At 41.1% G+C, this 14,558-nt stretch overlaps 1 protein-coding gene across 3 annotated transcripts in view; it reads left to right on the forward strand.

Moving 5' to 3' along the window:
- Nucleotides 1–14,558, forward strand: part of SULF1 (sulfatase 1) — a 168,015-nt gene that overhangs the window by 8,714 nt on the left and 144,743 nt on the right. For all 3 annotated transcript variants that reach the window (XM_079796252.1, XM_079796257.1, XM_079796258.1), the window contains exon 2: nt 1,965–2,054. The gene's annotated coding sequence lies outside the window, so the exon portion shown is untranslated. The remainder of the gene's footprint in view (nt 1–1,964; nt 2,055–14,558) is intronic.

Below are 14,558 nucleotides of genomic sequence, written 5' to 3' on the forward strand. Positions count from 1 at the left end.
CCTTAATCCAGTCCTGGAAGAAGTGCAGCTGGGGCTTCAGTAGAGCTAAAAGCAAAGCCAGTGTCCAGAGTTTCCCTTCCATGTTGCAGCCGGGTCCAGTTCAGCATCAGGCTGGTTCAGCATTAGTCCATTGTGTGTGGGGTCCATCTGATGGTGGGCCATGTGGGCAAATGCAGGCGAGCCAACTCTCAACTAAGAAAATGCAACTTGTCCACGCCATAGAAGACAGAGAAGTTGGTGGTGGAGAGGGATATATAATTTAAATAAAGAGAGTCTAGAGACAAGAAGAGATGAAATATTTAAGTTGCTTCTGCTCATAAACCTTCAGCTTCTACTTTGGAAGAGATAGGTTGGCATCCATTTGTAGAATATATGAATAACTTACTTTACAAAGGATAAAGCCACTCCCTTCTTCACTAACCATAAAGACAAATCATTCCTAATTTTAAAGTTTAAAAAAGATTTCCCTACCTCCCTGCTTTTCTTTCTATGACCTCTTGCTTGGCTCTATTATTTCTTTTTTTCTTTAAATATATTTTTATTTCAGAGCAGAAGGGAGAGGGAGAGAGAGAGAGAAACATCAATGATGGGAGAGAATCATTGATGAATGCCTCCTGCACTCCCCCTACTGTGGATCGGGCCCACAACCCGGGCATATGCCCTAACTGGGAATTGAACCATGACCTTCTGGTTCATAGGTTGACGCTCAACCACTGAGCCATGCCAACCAGGCTATTCTTTTCTTTCTCTTTCAGTCACACTTCATTTTAAGATTCTCTTAAAATGGGAGAGTCGTTTTTTACTCACCTCATTATACAATTTTATTAGAGGTCAAAGATTATATTTGCCATTTCAAAATCTTGCACTAGATATTAGGAGACAGCATGATTGAAAGAATACGCTACTTGAATCAGCAAGATTTGGAATTAAGATGTGGTCCTATTTCTAGAAATGTGTGGGAATAGCATTGACCTGTGGAGACTTGACAGCATTTTGGTTCCTCAAAAGAGACTTGGGTTCCGTTCAAGTTTTCAATGAAGACTTTGGCCTGATTTGTTTAACTCAACTGAGTTTTCTGAACCATGTTCCCTGGTTCCTATGGGAGAGATGCCAGCTTAAATATCAGTACCTGTAATCTATTTCTCATCCATGGTTGCCATGCATGAGGGTCTAATTGGCATGAGCCAGTTTATATTTGGAAGCTACTAAGGGCTAATGACTAAATTGGTAATTCTTGAGATATCCAGTTCAAGGAACCAAGGGGGAAATATATACACAAGTTAGAGCAATGAATGTCATTTGCAGCAAGCACAAAAGTTGGCCTTAGTGCGGAACTTAGTGCTCGATCAGATCTCTTCATCTGGTATCCACTCAGGTCAAATGGCCTAATGTATTTGAGTGGAGATTAGGGTGTGGATCAAAAGGTGGGGAAAGAATATCAATGCAGTCAAAACATGTTCTGTCAGAGAGTTACTTTTAAAAATATTTTTTTATTGATAAAATATCAAGGAAGCGAGAAGGAAAGAGAGATAAAAACATCAATGATGAGAGAGAATCATTAATTGGCTGCCTCCTGCAAGCCCCCTACTGGGGATCAAGCATGCAATGCAACCTGGGCTGGGAATTGAACCAGCAACCTCCTGGTTTATAGGTTGACGCTCAACCACTTTTTTGACATAAGTATAAGGACAAAACAAACAAACAAAACCCACAGGATGCATATATGCACAGCCCATGGACACAGACAGTAGTGTGGTGAAGGCCTGGGAGGGGCAGGTGCGGGGTGGAAGGAATCAATGGGGGGAAAAAAGAGGGACATTTGTAATATTTTCAACAATACAGATACATTTTTTAAAAACAGAGAAAATAAGCTGTATGCTTCATGTATAGAAATTGTTATTCTCCATAGCCATTTTGCTCCCAAAACAGCAATCCACTGATGTGTCATTCTGGTCCACCCACAGGTGTCTCAGAAGTGGAATTGGAGGTGTTCTGCCACTGTCATAACTCCTTTGGAAGCTTAGGACACCCACTGGACACCTCAGTGGCTTCAGGTAAATCATACTTCATGCTGGGTAAATTATGAATTAAAGTATTACTAGAAATGAAATAAAATGTGCTAAATAATGGGAGTTGTATTATAGTTAGGAAAAAGAGGCAGGATGGTACAGTGAAAACAAAACAAAACATTGGAAACCTAGATTCCAGAACTTGGCTCCCATTAATCCTATATAACAAAAGCCTAATATGCAAATTGTCCCGTGAGCGGTCATTTGGGAGACCGGGAATTCGACTGCTTGTTATGATGTGCACTGACCACCAGGGGGCAGCGTGGAATATGGCAGGCGTCGGTGATGCGGCACTGGCAGCAGGCAGCAGTGAAGGCACTGCCGGCCCTGATGGGCCCCAATAAGAGTGGGACCATCGCGGGATGGTGGAGCAGGTGAGTGGGTGGTGCCAGGCCAAGGCGGGGGCCTGATTGCCCTGCAGACGGTGACCAGTGGCAGTGGGGTGTGGCGGGGGGTGGTGTTGCCTGGCTCCCAGGCACTGAGGGAACCAGGCAGGGCCTGGCCCTGATTGATCTTCCTGCAGGCAGGATGGTAGAGCATGTGAAGGGATGGTGCCAGGCCATGGCAGGGTGCCAGGCAGGGCTGTGAGGCTGGAGGTATGAGCTAGGGCTGCGAGCCTGGGGGTGCGAGCTGAGGCCCGATCCCCACAGGCTACCCCAAGGGACCCCACCCATGCACGAATTCGTGCACCGGGCTTCTAGTAGTGTGATATTGAGCAAATTAGTTAACCTTTTGGGAACATGTCACCCATGAACCTCTTTGCCTTTATTTTGCCGTTCCCTCTATCTAGATTACATTATTCTCCTCTATGTGGGGATTCTGTTCTTCCCTTAAGACAGGCCTAAATAAATACAACATCCCTTTGAGACTAAAAAGCATGGTGGAGGGGAAAAGGGGGAGGACTTGAAACCAATTCTGCATCACTCATGCTTCTAAATTGAACTATATACTTTATCTCTTTCTTAGATACCACTGTTAAACTTACCTTCCTTTAGCATTGTTGCATCCTGTCATTCTATTACGCTAAAACAGCCCTCTCCCAATTTCCTGCAGCATCCAGTCTAAATAAAATGCCGGCATTTAAGAGCCTGGATAATCTCTTCCACTATAACCACCCCACCTCTTCTATAACACTTTTTGTCTGCGCTTTACTAAGCTGGTCCAGCACCTCCTGAATTCACATCACTCACTCACACTACTAAGTGTTCACACTGTTTTCTAAAAGGGCTGGGCTGCCCTCCCACCATGGTTCTGAACATCCATCCTTAAAGCAAAATGACTTTCATTATTACCTCCAGCGAACTTTGTTTTCCTAACCATTCCAACCATCAGTAACTTCCTTCTCACAGGTGCTCTCTCACCATTTAAAATCTTGTCACATAGTTTTAGTTCTTACTCAGGTAGTTTTTCATTTATTGCTATTCTTCATAGATTTTTAAGGGCCACTGGGATAGAAAGTTGGATTTTAGTCACTGAGAAATTTTAGGAAACTAATCAGCAGTGAATCCACAGCTACACCAGGCAATTCTATTGACAATGTGGGAAGCACTAGCTCATGCACTGGTTCTCTGGCTGACGTCTTTTTTAAAAATATATATATTTTATTGATTTTTTACAGAGAGGAAGGGAGAGGGATAGAGAGTTAGAAACATCAATCAGCCACCTCCTGCACACTCCCCACTGGGGATGTGCCCGCAACCAAGGTAGATGCCCCTGACCGGAATCGAACCCGGGACCCTTGAGTCCGCAGGCCGACGCTCTATCCACCGAGCCAAACCGGCTAGGCTGGCTTACGTCTTTCTTTCTTTTTTTTTTTCATCTTCTGTCCACATTGCTCGCCAGGCTGAATTTGAGCCAGCTGGATTCCAACAGGTTCAAAGAGACAATCAGCTAACTTAAATTCCCATCTTCCTTGATTAGATGTGAAATGGTATAGCTGGGTGTCACTCACACGCCAGACACTCAAGATCCTATGTTATCAATTAATTTCTCTTAAAGATTTTGACAGTTCTGTTGTTAAGGACCTGTGAAATTATGACTAGACCAGAATTTCAGAGATAGTGCCAGATTATAGACCTGAAAGACTATATTCACTGTCAGCTGCATAGCAAACATTAAATGCCCTATAAACTCCATTGTATATATCACATTTTTGTAGTGGGATTTGATTGTAAAAAGTCTTTTGGCGAGGACTCATATTCACATTCAGAGGACAATCAGCAAATGAGGTGAGAGGCTTTAAATTACTTAGAAGAAAAAGGAAATTACCACACAATATGCCAAAGCTACTGGATCTTATTTCTTATAGTTTCCTTAAATAATTTAGAATTAGGGATGATTTTTCAGGAAAGGCATGTAAGGTACCATAGAAACACAGAATGTTAAAGGTATACCTTTAGAGGTCATGTAAGTAAAATCTTTTTTTTTTTTTTTTTTTTTTTTACATCTGAGAAAACTGAGGCCTTCTGGGGAGCAGAGGGGAGTGTGTGTTCAGAGACCTGCCCAAAATCACAAAACTCATTCTCACCAGAGAGAGTTCTACAAGCTAGACTTTATTTTAAAAAGTGCAAATAGTGAAATTCTACCCGGACTAAAGGGAGTCCGTGTGTCACTTGTACTTAGGACCTAACCAGAACTTGAAGGTATGAACCCAGCTCTCTTTGTGACCACGGACCCTCTTGCTGAGTGCTAGGATGAATAATTAGGTACTATAGTGAATTCTTGGGATTGAAACAAATATTAGAAAAAGCATTTATTGTTCAGATGGATTCCTTGCAGAAAATCCATTCTAACACAAACACCTATGTTGCTATGGATGGTCTGAAAGTATGTAGCTTTATTAAGAGAACATTCTCTGTAAAGGCATTTTTTTTGACTCATGCGAAAAACAAAAACAAAAACAAAAAAACACACCAAAAAACGCTACCCAAATTATGATGACAATATTGACTGACCATTACTCATATGTCCCTTCTACGAATCAGAAAACTCATCTTAGTGAGGGTGAGCCTGAGTCTAAAAAGCTAGTGAGTGGAGTAATCAGCATTACAACTATGTCTTCTAACTCCTACTTCACTGCCCCATGCTTCAAATGACTCAAAATAGATCACATCTTCTCAATGTTAGGGAAACCTCTCCCGTTAGAATAGTTCAGCTGTTTCTCAATAATGTCACCTCACTGAGAAACACCTGAAATACTTCCTCAAGTACTGGAATTTTCCTAAGAGAAGTATAAGAGCAATATTCTTCATTGCTTCATAAATTACATGAGTGTATATGTCATTATGTATCTATATAATTTATGCTTAAAACAGATTTATTTGATCAAGGAAATAAAATCAATCATTATTGGATTATAAATGTATTTTGTAGCCATTAACTTACATTTTTCATTTTGCACTAAAAAGAATAACAATTTAATAATTCAAAATCAAAGATTAACTTAGATTACTTGTTTGGTTTTGACTCTTTGAAAAATTGTTTTTATAACATGCTCTATATTTCCCTTTTTGTTATTATTATAAGTATCTAAATGAAGCCATTATGATTGTCAGGGCCAGGAAAGAAATATGTCACAGGAAAAACAGGATTTTCATTCATATGTTTAAAGTTATTGGTCATATTTCAGTCCACTGGAGAATGTGATTATGAATCCGGTTAGAATTAGAACAAAATCAGGCTTAATAGTATTACCTCTTCTGATGAAAGGGAAAGATTCTGTTGAGAATGTGAAGATAATGTAGCAGAATTACTATCTGTTTGTCATATAGCTAAACTTAGTACAGTGAATGCTGAAAAAGGCTTCCATGAATAATCACATCTTTGGTCCATAAGAACACTTTGTTCATACTATTTTCTGCACTGAATACTTTGTAGGACTTGCTTTCCTATTTCCTATTTGTATCCTGGTTGATGTCTTTAATGAAAATAAAGCAGGACACTTTCACTACGCCAAGGGAGGACCCGAAGGACAAACCTGAGCTCTTACTAAACTCTTCACGTTGAGTAGCAACTGCCCATCAGTTCCTATAACATTTTCTCAAATATACTCAAAATTTATACCCCAAATACCACATAAAATGGCAAGTTGTTAAAATTTAAAAAAACACAAAAAAAGATGCAAGTCCTGGTAGAGCAACATAACCCAAAAGGTATGACAGAGTCGGAGAGCATCCTTCTTGTCTTTCTCACTCATCACAGGGACTCCTACGTAGCTCTACTCTTGTTATGCACAGAACAATGGACTTTCTTAGTTTGCAGTCTACTACAGTAATTTGTAAATACGTTAAAATTTTGTGTAATTTGATTTTTCCTAATTTATAAACCCCACATCCTTTAAGTTTATATAACAATCTGTACTTTCCAAAGTGCTTTCAAACATTTTGACAACCTGGTGGAGAATGTCACACAACTAAGTCCCTTTTAAGGGATAAGAAACAGGGACATTCTTAGGTAATACACACTGAAAAATACTTCGGGGTATAAGACCATAATGAATGGTATATGAGTGTTTTTTCTATTATTCTTGCAACCTTCCTGTAGGTTAACACAAATCTCCAAACCTCAGGGGTATTTTGTAATTATTTTCAAATACAAAAATTTTTTAAAAGATAAGGAGACACAGGGAATTAAATAATTTGCATATGCTAATAGAGCTGATTATAGGCAAAGTGAAGAACCAGAATCCAGGTCTTCTATATCTCCACATTTCCTCCAAGCCTATAATCCATTTCTGTACAAACTAAAAAGTAATTTCTAGTTAAAAGTATTACACCTTTTGCCAATCAGTCATCCATAATCAATACCATAGCCCACGGGAAACTAATAATTACTATTTAACTAAAATTTTTACTTATATATTATATTACCATTGCAAATCATTTTTATAACCCTACTAGAGACCCAGTGCATGAAATCAGGCTATGAAGATTACTTGTATTATTATTGTTCATAGCTACCAAATGGCAGAGTCATATTCTACAGACAGATACTCAAGTATAAAATTCCAGCACCGGTATTTCCAATACATCCTCTTGACATTCCAATGCCTTTTCATACTCCTAATGGCCATATCTAAAACTTCTAGGGCTCATGCTGAATTAAGCAATAGAAAAAAATAGCATTCTCTTCAAGAACAAAACAACCCAGGCTTCCAGCCACCCCTTTTGTGGTTTCTTCCCTCTCCAAAGTTTCTGATAATATTCATTTGTCTACATTTCTCAAACCAGAATGCTTAGGTGAGCTGAGAGGACCGCATTCACTACCTCCTTCCTCAGTTAGTAATACGGCCCCATCCTGCCCCGTGCATGCCAGCCCAGCAGACACCTGACGTGCACAGCTTAACCTTACTGCAAAGTAAGGGAATTTCAGGGCAAAACCTGCATTCGTGGAAGTCAGTCGCACATCAGTCTCAGGTTACTCAGCTTGGCACTGCTTTAAAGCATTAAAGCAATTCCTTTCAGGCGCTGCCCCTTATCACCCTCTTGCTGTCCATCACCCTTGCCTCAGGCCTGGCTCTTAGCCTCTGGTTCTTCTTACTAATGCACCTGCCAGCCTCTGACAGGGGTACTTGCAGGTTCTGCAGAACGAGGCTTTTTCCTGTCTGGTTCTCAGCACATCCTCTAGCAGCGCCTCAGTCCAGGGCCCTGCCCCCCACACCTCCTGCCTTCTCTTCATTTTCTCTGCCCAGTCTGTGCTCCTACCCATTGCCCCAGCTTCCCCTCTCTGACTTCTTAGTTGTTGTTTTGTTTTGTGTGTGTTTTTTCATTTGCAATTTATTTCTTTACCTGCTAACAAAATGACTGGAGGGGACAAACCGGATTTGGCACATACATAATTTCTTAGATGATATTTCCTCTGCTCATTTTTCTGTCTCTCTAACCCATTGTTTCCTAGTGAAAGCTTTATTAGGATTTCTAACATCAACCCTAATTTACCTGATTCTCTGAATAACTGTTCCCAGGGCTGATATCCAGGTTATTTATATATATATAAAAGCCTAAGTGATCGTCCAACCGTCCAACCGGTAGCTATAATGCACAATGACCACCAGGGGGCAGACGCTCTGACAGGTAGCTATGATGTGCACTGACCACCAGGAGGCAGATGCTCAATGCAGAAGCTACCGAGCTGTGGTGACTTGGTAGCTGTGGTTCTAGGGTGATGCACCCGGAACCAGAGAGGAGGGAGCCTGATTCCAGGGTGCGTCACCTGAGAACCACCCTCTCACAATCCGGGACTCCTTGGGGGATGTCGGAGAGCCAGTTTCGGCCCGATCCCTGCAGGCCAGGCTGAGGGACCCCACCGGTGCAGGAATAGTTAATAATGACCAATCACTGTCTTCTTTAAAAGACCCCTATTAGTTTTCTTTTATGTCATTTAATATTTATATTTAAACACAGAAAGAAACCTAGGCAACTGTTGTCAGGGTTACCCTTTGGCTAATGCTCACTGAAAAAAGGAACACATTTTTTACTCACTCGGGACAAACCGTCCTGTACTAGCGCTTAGGACATGAACGTCCCAAAGGACCTTCAGAAAAGGAAGGGGAAGCCGAATGTCGCTGAGCACCCACCACACGTTGGACACTGCTGTTCACTTTCAGACTCTGTTATTCCCGTTCGAGTCATTCCAGTTATACCAGTCAGAAAAGGAATTCGACGAAAAACAGTCACACACCGGTGGGGCTAGGATTTGAACCCAACTCACTTTGTCTCCAAAAGCCAATGCCATGTCTCAGAAGAAAGTTCCATCTCAATGCTCAACAGTAAAACTCATTAATTGCATGGAGGCAGTTTACATTTTCCTGTAATTCACACCTTTTTTTTCCCCCAGACTAATTAATTTCCAACGCTGGTAAAGTGCTTCTCCTCACCGTTTACTAGGCTTTGGGGTAAAGAGCTAAATGAAGGTTGGCTGTGAAGCTGGTGAGCAGGAGAAGACGGAGACTCCAATAAAAACGTGTTAACTGGTGTACAACACGGTGCCCGTTAAGCCAGAACAACCGCTCCAGAACACAGACTGGTCTATACCATGCTTGTAAAGGGCTGTATCTTAGACGTGTCCCCTGGGCTCAGGCCCAAGCCGGCCCTGAGAGGGTGAAACCACCCCCCATGGAAACACGATTGGTTGTCGAGAATCTCGGGCATCACAGCGAACGGGCTGCGTGGTGTTTCCCGGGAGGCGTCATTACTGCTGCTCCGAGTAAGCAAGGCAGGACGCACACTTACTGAATGTGTTTTCCGTCGATTTACATGTCCTTGCCTCTTAAATCATTTCCAGAAACTCTTAGGAAATGTGAAAGGAATGTAGCGAGTAAATGTGTTATCTTTTCCTCCAACAGAATGTCAGCTCACTTCTTGAAAGATCTTTTCCAAATTCTTCTTCGGCTCAAACTGATTCCTAACGAACTTGAATATCCACACCAGAATCAGGAAGCCAATTTATTTTGTTAATTCGCATCAGTCTAAAGAATTTTTCCCGACAGATGACTTCCGTGCTGAGCGCCAAGTACTTTTTAATCCCAGCCAGGTTATTGCTAAGGGATAGACAATTTCACATTTCTCATAGAGATGCCAGTCATTAAGAATATTAACACAAATTCCTTCCCCTTGAATGGAAACGAGCTGTCATTTTAGCACTGTTGCTGCGTCAGCTTTTCTATTGTCGAACACAACAAATGATGAGAAAATCAATTTACTCTGTAGAATTAGTCAAGTGAGGAATCCTTTGAAGTAGGGGTGCAGGGTTTTGCCCGGATCCTATAATCACATAAAAGCGAGCAATGTATATATGTTGGTAAAATGTTGTGAAATTTAATAAGAACTATTTGCTGCTATAGACCTTTCAAACAGAATCTATCTCTGAAAAAGAATCCCCCACTTCTAAAATAGACGTTTGATGAGCGGCAGATGTGGTTCAAATGAACCTTTGTTCAGTGGGACTAAGAATATGTTTTTATCTGTATGAGGCGCAGTCCGGAAAAGAGGGGAAGTGACTATGGCATGACCTTGGTGTTGAGGTTGGTCGTGGAGTTTGAATATAGTTATTTACTCCATAAAGCTTCTCTCAGAAGGCAGAATTCAAATGAGCTTGTAATTAATAATTTCTAAGGGTCAGAGCATGCCATATGTGCTGCTTATGAAAAAATTTAAGTGTTTCGTAGTCTAAGAGTGTGGAGAGAAAAGCAACTCAATGAATAGCCACAACTCTTCGAGTGATGTATGTCCTGGCAGCGATTTGCAAGTTCCACTACTTTGTTTCTCCACCCATTACGGGAAGATGAGATTGTTGTTCAAGAATGACAAGCATTTAATATTTGGAAATGGCTAAATAATGAAGTGCCTGGACTCTATAGAAATTCTGAGGAAAAGAGAAGATTAATTTCAAACCAGAATCTAGTACAAACATGACCTTCTTATTGTAAATCTCATGAGTAGGAAAAGAAATTACATCTAAAGCTTTGTTCCTAGGACTGAGAATTTGAAAATATATCAGTATGAGGGTGTTTCAAATGGGGGGGGGGGGAAGGATCTGTTTATTATAATCTCTTGTCTGTGGAGATGAGAAAAATCCTTTCCGCCACCTTTAACTGAAAGAATGCAGTTAGTAAAGATGTAAGCGACAGGACGGGAAGGGTCAACTTTTCATTCCTTTGCCTTTAGGCAGGACTACAGTTAAGCCATCTCAGGAAAGAGAACAGCGCTTTGCTCCCAAAAATTTCCAGGTGAGAATGATAAAAATTAAAAAGAGCAGATGGGAGAGCCCAGGGGCCTTGAAATTAATAAAAGTTCCAGCTGATATAATTCCAGTTACAATTCATTTTTATTTACAAATAGCTTGACACTTAGCAAACTTCCAAAGGATGTGGTGTTTGGCACTCATTCTCTGAAAATTCCATTGAGTATTAGTACTAATGTCTGGTCATTGTTTAGTTCACCTCCTGGCCATCTCGTTGGTGAGAGAGGGAGACCTGCTCTAGGGTTCTAAGATGACCAAACACAGGACATCTGACACTGGACACATGGGGTAAACAGCAGTTTCTTTTAAAAATATATATATTTTATTAATTTTTTTACAGAGGAAGGGAGAGGGAGAGAGAGTTAGAAACATCAATGAGAGAGAAACATCAATCAGCTGCCTCCTGCACACCCCCTACTGGGGATGTGCCTGCAACCAAGGGACATGCCCTTGACCGGAATCAAACCTGGGACCCTTGAGTCCGCAGGCCTACGCTCTATCCACTGAGCCAAAACGGTTAGGGCTAAACAGCAGTTTCTTAGTCACCTATACTAACAGCCAAGGAGGGAGGACACTCCATACCATGGAGGGCCGCACAGAGGATGAATTCAAGAACAGTGAACAAAAAGGAGCTATTTCGAGCATGCTTTGTGGTAAAAAGAGGGTGAGGTGTCCCCATTTTCAGGGGAGCGTGTGATTGGCTTCTTTCAATGGCTTTGGGTTGTCAGGGAAGTGAAACCTGTTTGGTTGAAGACCAGCTGGAGTGCCGCTCCTCCAGCTGTAGAGGAACTAGCCAGGTGGGGAGCCTTTTCCACCGGGGTGTTAGGTAAAAGTAGGAGAAATCACAGGCCTTAGAACCCTATGAGGCTCCAAGATGTAAAGGCAGCCCATGAAATCTTAGGCCTTACAAGCTTGTCGTTCATACAAGCTATATGGGCTTATAAATGTTCATGTTCCCTGCCTCTACCTGGCTTCTGAGAGTGATGTCTTTGCACTCCTGTTGAAAAGAGTGAAAGGAGTCACCTTTGCCTGGGCTGATAAATATGGGGGCTTACGCAGCTTTGTAGCAAGAACACTCACAGGCCAAGGGTATGGAATTAGCTAGATGATTCATGCAGAAGTTTTGCTACTTGATTTGACATGAATGAAAGCAGGGCGAGAGACCTAAATCATCCAGACAAATTGCATATTTAACTCTTTATTCAATTTTAATTTGTCACGGTTGTGAATGTTGACCAACTTCAGACTCGCAGCCAAGCGCCATAAAATGGTCTAGCTTGCCTGGATGAAGGTATTCCTGCCTCCCACCTTTTAAAAGGAATACTGGCAGAAAACACAACTGTGTCAGACTATCTCTCACTTTCCCTGTGATTTAACAAGTGAGGAGAAAGAACATGGAGAGGGCAGTAGTTTTAGGCAAACCATGGATATCTGAAGTTAATGTTGGGCCTGTTATAAAATCTCGGGTAAAGCATTTAATCTCTCTGCATCCCAACTTCTGTACCTTTTTAATGAGAAAATTAAACTAGATCAAGAGTTTTTAAATAGTTTTTAGTAAAAAAAAACACCCTTATTTCAAACAAAATTTAAAGTCATTCTATAAAACAGGTAGAAGGGAAACGCCCTTGTTTGAAGCCAATAAATGGAGCCCAAGCCCGAATGACCTGGCATCCCCCTCACATTTGCTCCAACCCTATCTGCCCCCTCACTCCAAGATTCCTGAAACACTTTCTTGAAAGCCCAGGGCTCCTTGGAACCAGTTTGAAAACCAGCAGGTGAGATACTATCCAAGGTTCCTTCCAGCTTTCAGCAGAATGGAGAAAATCGTAGACTGGAGTGAGACATATTTGTGTTTAGACCCTAGTTCTGTTACTTCCTAAGCTCTATGTCCAGTTTCCCCAACTGTCAAGTGAAGATATAAACATCTCTATTGTAGGACAATTGCTAGGTTAAGAATGTACGTAACGCATCTAGTTCTCACCAGTGCCCGCGACCCAGTGGGGACTCATATATGGTAGCTGTAATAAAGGTTACGAACCTGACTTGAGCAGAACAAAGTGTGGGAAGATCCTATACTTGAACTACTACTACATTGCAATGAAACCCCTGTCATTCCTGAAGCCCAAACCTCAAGAACTTGAGGCTAAAACTCCTCCTTAGAACCTGAGTTGGTTTTTATTGTTCCGAATTAGTGGGGGTGGGAAAATGCTCCTAATTCACTGAACATTCTGTGTGCCTTGGAGAGCATGTACTGTGTAGACACACCCCAAGTCTCTTAAATGACACCCTGGTCAATCCAGCCACCACTGATGGAATTTAAAGCACATTGCTTTCACCAAATAATAATAGGGGAAATGTCAGTAAGAACCTTTTAATACTAAACCACAAGACACTCAGTTCCTAACAGCTCACATTTGATATTTCACTCCATGTCATAAAACAGTTCAGCAGGGCAGCCGTTGTTCATTTGGCCAGCTGCTGCTGTGATAGTCTGCATTTTTTCAGCAGTGGAGGAGTTCCCCCAGAAAATGCAATCCATCCCAGAAGTCTGTGATTTCTGAAAACCATACCTTTGGGAAATTTCCTGGCATTCTCTTAAGCAAGCATCACTTTATAGTCCTCTAATGTGCAATACCGTAAATGCCAACATTCCTGCTACCCTCACCACCTTACATCCGAAAGGGAACTGACTCAAAGTTTAGAATCTCTTCGCCACCAGAGTTTATATATTTAATTTTTAAAATCTTTATTGTTGAGAGTATTACAGATATTCTCTTTTTTTCCCCCGATCACCCCCCTCCACCCAATACCCACCCCTGCCCAAGCCTTCACCATCCTATTGTCTGTGTCCATATACGCATTTAAGTTCTTTGGTTAATCTCTTCCCACCCACCCCTTTCCCTCTGAGATTCATCAGTCTGTTCCATGTTTCCATGCCTCTGGTTTTATTTTATTCATCAGTTTATTTTGTTCATTAGATTTCTCGTTTGTTTATTTTTACTTTTAGGTTCAGTTGTTGATAGATATGTATTTATTGCCATTTTATTGTTCATATTTTTTTTATTTCTTCTTCTTCTCCTCCTTCTCCTTTTCCTTCTCCTTCTCCTTCTCCTTCTCCTTCTCCTTCTCCTTCCCAACTGCTTTCTCTTGCTGCTTTTAAGATTCTCTCTTTGTCTTTAACCTTTGGTGTTTTAATTATGATGTGTCTTGATGTGGGTCTCTTTAAGTTCCTCTTGTTTGGGACTCTCTGTGCTTCTTGGACTTGTAAGTCTATTTCTTTCACCAGGTAGGGAAAGTTTTTTGTCATTATTTCTTCAAATAGGTTTTCAATAGCTTGCTCACTTCTTCTTCTGGCACCCCCATAATGGGAATGTTGGTACCCTTGAAGTTGTCCCAGAGGCTCCTTACACTATCTTCATATTTTTTATTCCTTTTTCTTCTTGTTTCTCTGATTGGGTGTTTTTTGCTTCCTCATATTCCAAATCATTGATTTGATTCTTGGCTTCCTGTACTCTAAATAAATACGGTTGAATCCCTGTAAATTATTATTTATTTCAGGTAGTGTATGCTTAATTTCTGACTGGTCCTTTTTCGTGTCTTTGAAATTCTCACTAAGATCCTTGAAAGTCTCATTAAGTCCCTTGAAGCTCTCATTAAGATCATTGAGCAATTCTGTTTTGAACTCTGTATCGAGTAGTTTGCTGCTTCCATTTCATTTACTTCTTTTTCTGGAGATTTCTTCTGTTCTTT

This window comes from Cnephaeus nilssonii (assembly GCF_951640355.1).
Source record: "Cnephaeus nilssonii genome assembly, chromosome: 18".
Lineage (NCBI taxonomy): Eukaryota > Metazoa > Chordata > Mammalia > Chiroptera > Vespertilionidae > Cnephaeus > Cnephaeus nilssonii.